The sequence below is a fragment of the Chaetodon trifascialis genome, chromosome 11 (assembly GCF_039877785.1).
Source record: "Chaetodon trifascialis isolate fChaTrf1 chromosome 11, fChaTrf1.hap1, whole genome shotgun sequence".
Classification (NCBI taxonomy): domain Eukaryota; kingdom Metazoa; phylum Chordata; class Actinopteri; order Chaetodontiformes; family Chaetodontidae; genus Chaetodon; species Chaetodon trifascialis.
The window spans coordinates 28,560,356-28,569,948 of record NC_092066.1 but is presented as its reverse complement, the minus strand read 5'-3'; the positions used below and the strand labels follow the sequence as shown (position 1 = coordinate 28,569,948).

The 9,593-nt window shown below is 41.4% G+C and overlaps 1 pseudogene; it reads left to right on the top strand.

Annotated features, from left to right (window-relative positions):
- Positions 1-518: 518 nt before the first annotated feature.
- LOC139339452 (putative nuclease HARBI1) lies at positions 519-2,409 on the top strand (annotated as a pseudogene).
- Positions 2,410-9,593: the final 7,184 nt, after the last annotated feature.

Sequence of the window (9,593 nt, the reverse complement as noted above, 5' to 3'; positions counted from 1 at the left end):
CTTTCCTCCCCCAGTTCCAAGAAGATGACGCATCTTAAAAGAATAAAAGGTGAAATGGAATTTTGGTGGTGTCTGTCTGTTTAATGTATGCACAGTTAGGGCTACTGTACAGATGACATGAGGCATGCGGACTGTGGACTTTTCATCTGTCATCCCACTTGCACCCCAAGTGCTATGATTGGTTGGAAGTTGAAACACTGGCTGTATTAAGGTTAGAAGAATGGCACATAATGTACCCAGAAATGCAATTTCCCAGATATATCAAAAAACCTTATGGCAATAAAAAGTGAGTAGAGGGAACAGTTTGATTATCTATTCTTTGAGGTAGTAGATAACTATTTTAAAAAAAAAAAAAGGTATCATGATGACTAACTATTTGCAGTTTGTGAGGTGTGAGGGTGCAAAGGTGTTCCTCGTGTTCCAAGTGGGCCACTAGGTGCAAAGGTGTTCCTCGTGTTCCAAGTGGGCCACTAGCCTATGTGAAGGCCCAAAATGGTGTGTTCCTTTCTGCTCTAACAATGGCGTGCCCATTCTTGGAAGATGTGGTGGATGAGGAAGCACTCGCGCTCAGGAGAGTCTTCAGGCGAGAGAGGGTCTTCAGGGACCGGTTGGACCCACTGGCCTTCCCTGATGACCACCTTTATGAGAGATACAGGTTTTCTGCAGATGGCATTAGGTATCTGTGCAGACTGCTGGGTCCCAGGATCAAACACCGCACAGCACGGAGCCACGCACTGAGTGTGGAGCAGATGGTTTGTGTGTCCTTGTGCTTTTTTGCTAGTGGAGGCTTCCTGTATTCAGTGGGGGGTGCAGAGCATCTGAACTACAAATTACAGGACAACTGTTAACAGTCATAGTAGGATACTCATTGCTTTGTGTTACAGGTTTCCCCAATGTCATTGGTGCATTGGACTGCACTCATATCAAGATAAAATCCCCCTCAGGTGCCCATGAGGCGGATTTTGTGAATAGGAAATCCTTTCACAGCATTAATGTTCAGGTGAACATGACTTTTTGACATTGTCAATTAATGAACACTGCATATTGCTTGTGATGTGTGTTGACAGGTTTAATAGTGTTCATCTTATAATTTCAGATGGTCTGCAATGCTGACTGTCTGATCAGCAATGTTGTGGCAAAGTGGCCTGGCTCAGTCCATGACTCCCGAATCTTTTGGACCTCTGGAATCTATCAGTGCCTATCACAGGGTGAGCCACACATCCTCTATTAATAACCACTTTGTACATCATAGCTGTGTCAAGAATGTTACTGTGACATGAGATCAAAGACGCAGAACCCAGATGCGGCGTGACCAAGAATAAAACAGTTTATTTCACAGTCAGTAATAACAAAAAAACTCTCAGTGGCCAAAATCCGTTGCTCTACTGAGGAGACAGTCTCAGCTGGAGGGAAAACTCAACACCTCTGTGGAAAAACACAAATCTCCGTTAACGGGAAAAGCACACAGGCTGACAAAAACAAAAACGTACTGGAGAATCGCTCGACAGCACGGCTGGAACGAAAAGTCACTGTTAAGGGAAAAAGGCACTCAGGCAGTCAAAAGCAAACGTACTGGAGAAACTCGACAGCACAGCTGGAAACGAAAAATCACCGTTAACGGGAGACAGGCACTCAGGCAATCAAAACTCAGAAATCTCGAGGATAACTCAGAAAATTCACAACAGCGGGAGACGCGTAGCAGGGACCAGACACTATCACCTGTGGCAACACACTGGGATGAACCGTAATCTGGCACCAGAGAGTGAGAGGAGCGTGCTTAAGAGAGGGAGCTCTGATCAGCGGAAAATTAATCACAGGTGCGTCTGGTCACTGTTCAGCCTCAGGTGAGATCAGCCCCGCCCCTGCCACGCACCAGCCCTGGAGAGACACAAAAGCATAATCAGATACCAGAAACCAGGCCATAACAGTTACTCTATTTATGAGGTTGTGATGATGAGATTTTGTATTGACAGGTGAATTCTCTGGTGTCTTGCTGGGGGACAGGAGGTATGCCTGCCAGCCTTTTCTCCTGACACCATACACAGACCCCCAGGAAGCACAGCAGGTCTACAATCATGCCCATGCCAGGACAAGGGCCTGGCATAATGATGCTTATGTTTTGTGTTAATGTTTAAATAATGACAGTGGATCTAGTTGAATGTGATAACAATGTGTAGTGGTCAGTGGAATAACTATTGGTTTCCATTTGTGATGATTGCTGACTGAGATAAGGGATGAGATTAAATACAGTAGATCCTGGAATTTAGCCTGGTCTGGAGCATGCTAGCTCCACAGAATAAATCTCCATGGTAACTTATCCCATAACATATCCCACTTTCAGCTATCCTGCTTTTGTGCAACCGGATCACGGATAAGTTCAGCCTGGATAACCAACATATCCCGGCTTAATCGCTTATCCTAGTTTTGTGCAACGGGCCCCTGGTCTATTTGGTCTGTTTGTGGTTGACATATGGCTTGGTTGTGGTCCATATCTGACAAACAGGAGCGGAGCAACCAAGTCCCATCATTCAATGCGGTATATGGGCCAGATGAGAATGTGGAGTGTGGACCAGATATGGACCAGAATAAAAATGTACAGTTGCCCACATTTGGCTGAGTGCTGAGTTATTTGGTATATTTTGGTTGACATCTAGCAATGTGATGGCTTGGTTGTGGCCCTCTTCTGTCCATCATTCCATATGGTATGTGGGCCAGATGAAGATGTGGAATGTGGCCCAGATATGGGCCAGAAGAACTTTGCTATCTGGGCTCTACTTCCACATTCTCACGACATTATACAGGGACATTAGAGAAAGTTCCTGTGTACTACTTGGAAACTGCCATGGCAAGACGGCTTTGTTGTGAGAACAACAAAAAATGTCATGGTTGACCCCCCCCCCGATCACATGACAAGACAGCATGGCCAGCTGATATTCAACAAAGGCGCGCAGAGGCGACATTAAGAAGAAGTTGCGTGGAGCCGGGGTGCGCTATGGCCTACTGTTCCCCACGAGGCTTATTGTGACCGTGGATGTTGAGCAGCGTATTTACACAACACCTGCACTCAAAGACTTGACAGCACGTCTTCCATCTCTGTTTGGGTAAAGTTTAAGAGGTATGACTATGAGACCACTGTAGTCTGATTTGTTTCACACACCTTTTTCTCTAGTAGGGAGAACAAAAAAGGAAAAAAAAAAAAGAAGAAGAAGTAGAAAGAGGAGCAAAATGTATTTAATTTAATTCAAAATTTAAAGGTGAGACTATTACGCATTAACTTCTGACTGTCGGACGCCCTGAACGGCTGGAAGCCTGCTCCCGTTGGATCATGGATAGAGGAGGGACAATGTTCTTTCTCCTGTTTTTTTTGTTTTGTTTTCTGTCTCAGAAACCGGTTGGGTGAGAAACCCAACCGGTCGAGGCAGATGGCCGCCCACCCAGAGTCTGGTTCTGCTCGAGGTTTCTGCCTGTTAAAAGGAAGTTTTTCCTCGCCACTGTCGCCAAGTGCTTGCTTATGGGGGAATTGTTGGTTTCTTTGTAGATAAAAGAGCTTGGTCTGTACCAGCTCTATATGGAAAGTGTCCTGAGACAACTTCTGTTGTGATTTGGCGCTATACAAATAAAATTGAATTGAATTGAATTGAATTGAATTGAATTGAATTGAATTGAATTGTCTATTGGCTTATGTGAGTGTGTATGTGTGTGTATGTGTGTGTGTTCGTTATCCCCTGTTATTTCCCCAGAGTTGCAGAGTAGGCCACTGAAATTGTGTATGAGATGTAGGCTACACATGCAAATACTTGGAATATAAAGTCATATGTCAGGTTCTAATGCTATAAAGGTGGTAAGCTGGAATGTTAATGGAGTGTCTAATAAGAGTTATAAAATAATTTCACATCTGAAGTCGCTCTCTTGTGATGTAGCCATGTTACAGGAGACTCATTTAAATGAGACTGAATCGTTAAAATTAAAACAAAGATGGGTTGGGTGGAGCATCAAGAGGCACAAGCATTTTGATATCAAAGAAAATATCTTTTCATCATATTGATGTTATTGCAGACAGCAGTGGCAGGTATATCATTGTATCTGGTCTTTTGCAAAACAAAAAAATAACTTTTATAAATATTTACGCTCCTAATATGGGACAAGCTGAGTTTCTATCAAGTATAGCTGTTCTTGCATCCAAATATATGGGGGATCCTATTCTACTCGGTGGGGATATGAACTTGGTAAACAACCCATTATTAGATCGGTCTAACCGGCCCCTCCAAGCAGATGCAGCTCTCTCTGCTGCCCCAGAGGAACTCCAGAAGTTGCTGGGGGTAATTGATGTTTTTGGCGATGTGTAAACCCACTTTCTCGCGAATACACTTTTTATTCTAAGGTACATAATTCCTATTCTAGGATAGACTACCTGCTCCTGTAAAAGTCAATAACAGAAAATGTGATTAATGCAGAGATTCACAACATCTTAATTTCAGATCATGCTCCTATTTCTGTCATTTTCTCTCCTTGTTTTAATGTGCACAAAACAAAACAGTGGAAATTCAATAATATGCTTCTATGGGACAAAGAATTTGTTGCGATGATTAACGAAAGAATATCTGAATTTTTTGATACAAATGTAAACTCTGTAGCATCCATTCAGATGGTCTGGGAGGCATTCAAAGCCACATGTAGAGGTTGGTGTATTAGTTATGCCACTGCAAAACAGCGAAACAGAAGTCAAAGAAAAGATAAACTAATATCAGAACTAAAGAGCTTGGAAATACAACATATGAGAGATCCTAATGATCAGAAATTGAAAATGAAGGCACTATCGACTAGAACAGAGTTACAATCAATCATACATGAAGAAACTTCCGCTGCATTATATAAACTAAGGAGAAAGCATTTTGAATCCGCTGATAAAGCTGGCAGAATGCTTGCACTTAGATTAAAGCAAATTGAGAGTAACTCATCCATAACTGCTGTATATGATCACGATGGATCTTTAATATGTGAACAGAAAAAGATAAATATGGCATTCCAACAATACTACTCAAAGTTGTATGGGTCGGAATGTGAATACAATCCTGACATGATTGATGACTTTCTCAGAGGGGCACCTCTCCCTCACCTGAAAGAGAATGATAAGATTAATTTAGAGAAAGAGGTCCAGGGTCTGGAGGTTAAGGCAGCGATCAAAGCCCTCACTGCTGGTAAAGCTCCAGGCCAAGATGGCTTCAGTTTATTTGTATAGCGCCAAATCACAACAGAAGTTGTCTCAGGACACTTTCCATATAGAGCTGGTACAGACCAAGCTCTTTTATCTACAAAGAAATCAACAATTCCCCCATGAGCAAGCACTTGGCGACAGTGGCGAGGAAAAACTTCAGTGTTGATTTTTATAATTTAGTGAAGTGTTTTCAGGAAGTTCTATCTCCTTTTTTGACTTTGTTGTACAGGGATATGATTGCAACCCAATCTATGCCTAAAAGTATGAATGTGGCTGTTATCTCTCTGTTGCCAAAGCCAGGCAAAGACCACTCAAAAATGGGAAATTTCCATCCTCTAAGCTTGTTAAATAATGATTACAAGATCTTCGCTAAAGTCCTTGCAAAGCGGCTGGAGAAAGTCATTTCAACATTAATTCACTTAGACCAAGTGGGTTTTATTGCCCGTCGCTATGTTGCACACAATATGCACAGGCTGTTTCATGTAATGTCAGAGGCTGCATCCTTTCAACATCCTGTGGTTGCAATTTCTCTTGATGCGGAAAAAGCATTTGACCAGATAGAGTGGTTGTATCTGTTTCATATTTTGCCCAAGTTTGGTTTTGGCCCAGTATGCATACAATGGATTAAGGCCCTTTATAACAACCCAGTTGCATGTGTTAAAACTAATGGTTTAATTTCATCCCCCTTTCAGCTTTTCAGATCCACCAGACAAGGATGCCCAGCATCTCCAGTTATTTTCACCCTAGCACTTGAGCCACTCGCCTGTGCCATAAGGAAAGATCAGAATATAACGAGTATTACACTTTTTAATTATGATTTTAAAGCCAGTCTTTACGCGGACGATATTTTACTGACTCTGTCTAGACCTGCTAGCTCTGTGCCCCATTTGCTTAAACTTATTAGTAGGGCTGTCAGTTTAACGCGTTAATTAGATTAATTAATTACGCTGCAAATTAACGCGCTACAAAAATTAACGCAATTAATCATGAGTGGCAAGTCAATGCACAAGCATTTTAAATTTGGCCCTTTGAGTGACCCGTAGGCTGCATCCTACCTGCGCTACTCGTCAAAAGCAGGGTGACAACAGATGTGGATGCGACACCGGAGAGCGAGGCAAGCCTACTTGGACCTTTGAACGGCAAGTTTATTTATAAAAAGAACAAAGACGGGAATATTAACAAGAACGCAGAGATTTGTACCTTGTGTAAAAAAGAATTTTCCTATCACCGTAGCAGCTCCAGCCTGAATTATCATTTAAACGCTAAACATGTAGTTGCTGCTAGTGCCGCTAGTGCTACTGTGAGCTCACTCCGCCAACCCACACTTGCTGAGTTAGGAAAACGAATGAGCAAAGCCACGACAGAAAAACTGCCAAACTCAATCGCAAAGTGGGTTGCTGCTGATTGCAGGCCGATTTCAATCGTGGAAGACGAGGGCCTAAAAGGCGTTTCAGATAGCGTCATCTGACTAATTTCCAGCTACCGTCGAGAACTACAGTGATGAAAAGAATTCACCAGCTGTAATGTGAATGTCAGTGAATTGTAATGTCCTAGAATTCAAATTCTTTATTTGGGGACCTTTAGCAGATATGAGATTAAAATGCGATTAATTAGATTAATTAATTACAAATCCTGTAATTAATTAGATTAATTTTTTTAATCGCCTGACAGCACTACTTATTAGTAATTTTGGCATGTTTTCAGGTTATAAGATAAATTGGTCAAAGAGCGAGGCCATCCCTCTAAATCGTCTCACACACCACGGTCATTTGAGTTCAACCTCTATTGTTTGGAAAACCGGAGGTATGGTGTCAATATCACATCCCCTATTGATAAAATATTTGAGTTGAATGGCCCTAAATTACTGAAAACTGCGAGGGATGATCTGAACAGATGGACAAACTTACCACTATCAAGAGCAGAAGTGCTCAAAATGAACGTACTCCTGCGATTGGCTTTCCTTTGTTCCGCCATCCCCACAGAGGTCCCCCAGAGATGGTTTAAAGAAATAAACACACTATTTTCGTTATTCTTATGGAAAGGTAAAAAACAGAGAATTGGTCTGAAAAAAATGTCCATCCTCAGGAAGAAGGGTGGTCTAGGAATACCAGATGTATATTTCTATTACTTAGCGTACAACGGTGTTTACCCTGTATTTTTTGATATGAAGTTTAAGGATGCAGTCTCTGGTGGTGGTAGTGTATCCAAGATTTATAGGTTGTTATGCTGCACATTATGTAAGGGTATGGTATCCACAAAGGCACAATGGGAGAAAGATCTGGGTTTACATTTCACAACAAGTCAATGGGAAGCGATCTTGAGCCGCTCAAATTATCTTTCAAAATGTGTCAGGTATAAAATCATTCAAATCAAGATTTTGTCTTACATTACCCCACACAAACTCAAGTAAATGAGCAGTGAAGTATCAGACAAATGTTGGCATGGGTGTGGAATGACTGGCACTCTTATGCATCTGTTGTGTCATTGCCCAAAGATACAAGAATTCTGGTCAAATGTGAGAGATTATTTATGCAAATTATTTAAAATTAATTTTACAGTAGACCCAGCAGTGTGCTTACTGGGAAAACAGGTAGAGGGAGTAATCCCCCCAAAATTTCTACGTTTGTTGGACCTAGCTTTTCTTTCAGCTAAACGCATAATTCTTATCAACTGGAAGGTAAGGAAACCAAACTCTTTCAACATAGACAACTGGCAAAAAGACTTTCTGGATTTAGTATCTATGGAGCAAGCAGCGTCTATTCTCCAAGATCTGGGCAATGGCCACACAGATCTCTTGAGTCAAATTATGTCATCATTGAGGGAGATTAAATCAGATAGGGATACAACATAGCATTGTTAATGAGGTGATGTTATGATTAGCCTACCTGTTTTCTAATTTTTGTTGTTCTCATCATGGTTATGGGTGCTGCTATTGTTGTTGCTATGATGGTGAGGATGATGGTGATGATGACGATGATGACAAGAGTGGGCATTATTATTATTGTTTTATTTATTGTATTTATGTTGACTTGTTGATCTGCTTGTCTGTTCTTCATTCTCATACTGTAGCGGCCTTGTCCGGGCCTTCTCGGCATGCTCTGTGCGGTGGCTGGTTTGAATGGACGGGGGCATAGTCTTAGCCCGGCTGTTCTTGGAACCAGACCACTCCCTTTGTGTTGTATGTGTGTATGTATGTATGATGTGTGTGATGTGGTGTGGATATGTTCATGGAACTGATATCCATCAGATGTCTTGTGTCCTCTTTTTGTTGTTGTCCTCTTTTTGTTGTTGTTGTATCGTATGTGAAAAATAAAGAAAATTATTATTTAAAAAAAAAAAAAAAAAAAATGTCATGGTTGACCCCAATGTCCATTCAGGACAATTATAAAAAAAATGCTGCATCAGCATGGCTGTCAACATTGTCATGCCTCCAATTAACTGCTTAACCCACCATCTGAAAAAGACTGTTCCTCCTCTCTGCACTGCTGCAGATGTATATGAGGTCTACCCCCTTGTTTCTAGTCTTTATCAAATTAAATCAAATCAAATCAAACTTTATTTATATAGCACTTTTCATACATGTTAAAATGCAACACAAGTGCTTCACAGGATTTAAAAACAATAGAAATGAAAATAAAGCAACAATAAAAACCCATCCCTCCCACCCTCCGTATGTACAAACACCCACCCTCAACTACATGCATACACACACACACACATGCACACATACACGCACATACACACATACACACACACACACACACACACACACACACACACACACACATATACACATTCTTACTGCAGACGATGGCAGGGGTAACGAGACATGGCAGGGCACTAATGACTGAGGAAAAGGCCACCTTTGGGGTCGTCCACACCAAGAGACATCAGGGACTGTGAGCACAGGGGGCACCCGCACCGGGGCCCACCCGAGCCTGACAGACCGGTGGACTCCACACCAAGGTAGGAGTCCCCCAACCAGCCGGGCCAAGAGGGCCCGAGGACAGCCCCCCCGCAACAGATCAGACACATCTCTCAGTGTGGAGGACCCGCCGAGGAAACACTGGAATTTAAAAATAAATGAATAAGTAAAAATAAATAAATAAATAAACATTTAAAAGAAGAAAAGTAAAAAGACAATAAGTAAAGTAGATAAAATAGAGTAAAACAATACAATATATAAGACATGAACATTGAATGAAATGAGATGAGTAAAGGAAATAAATAGTAAATAAACTATGAATGAAAGCTATAGATAAACTATAAATAAACTGAGTAAATGAAATAAATAGTAAATAGTCATGTCATTAAAACATACAACTAAAATATAAGATAAGAAGCCTGATTAAAGGAATGAGATAAATCAGACATAGCA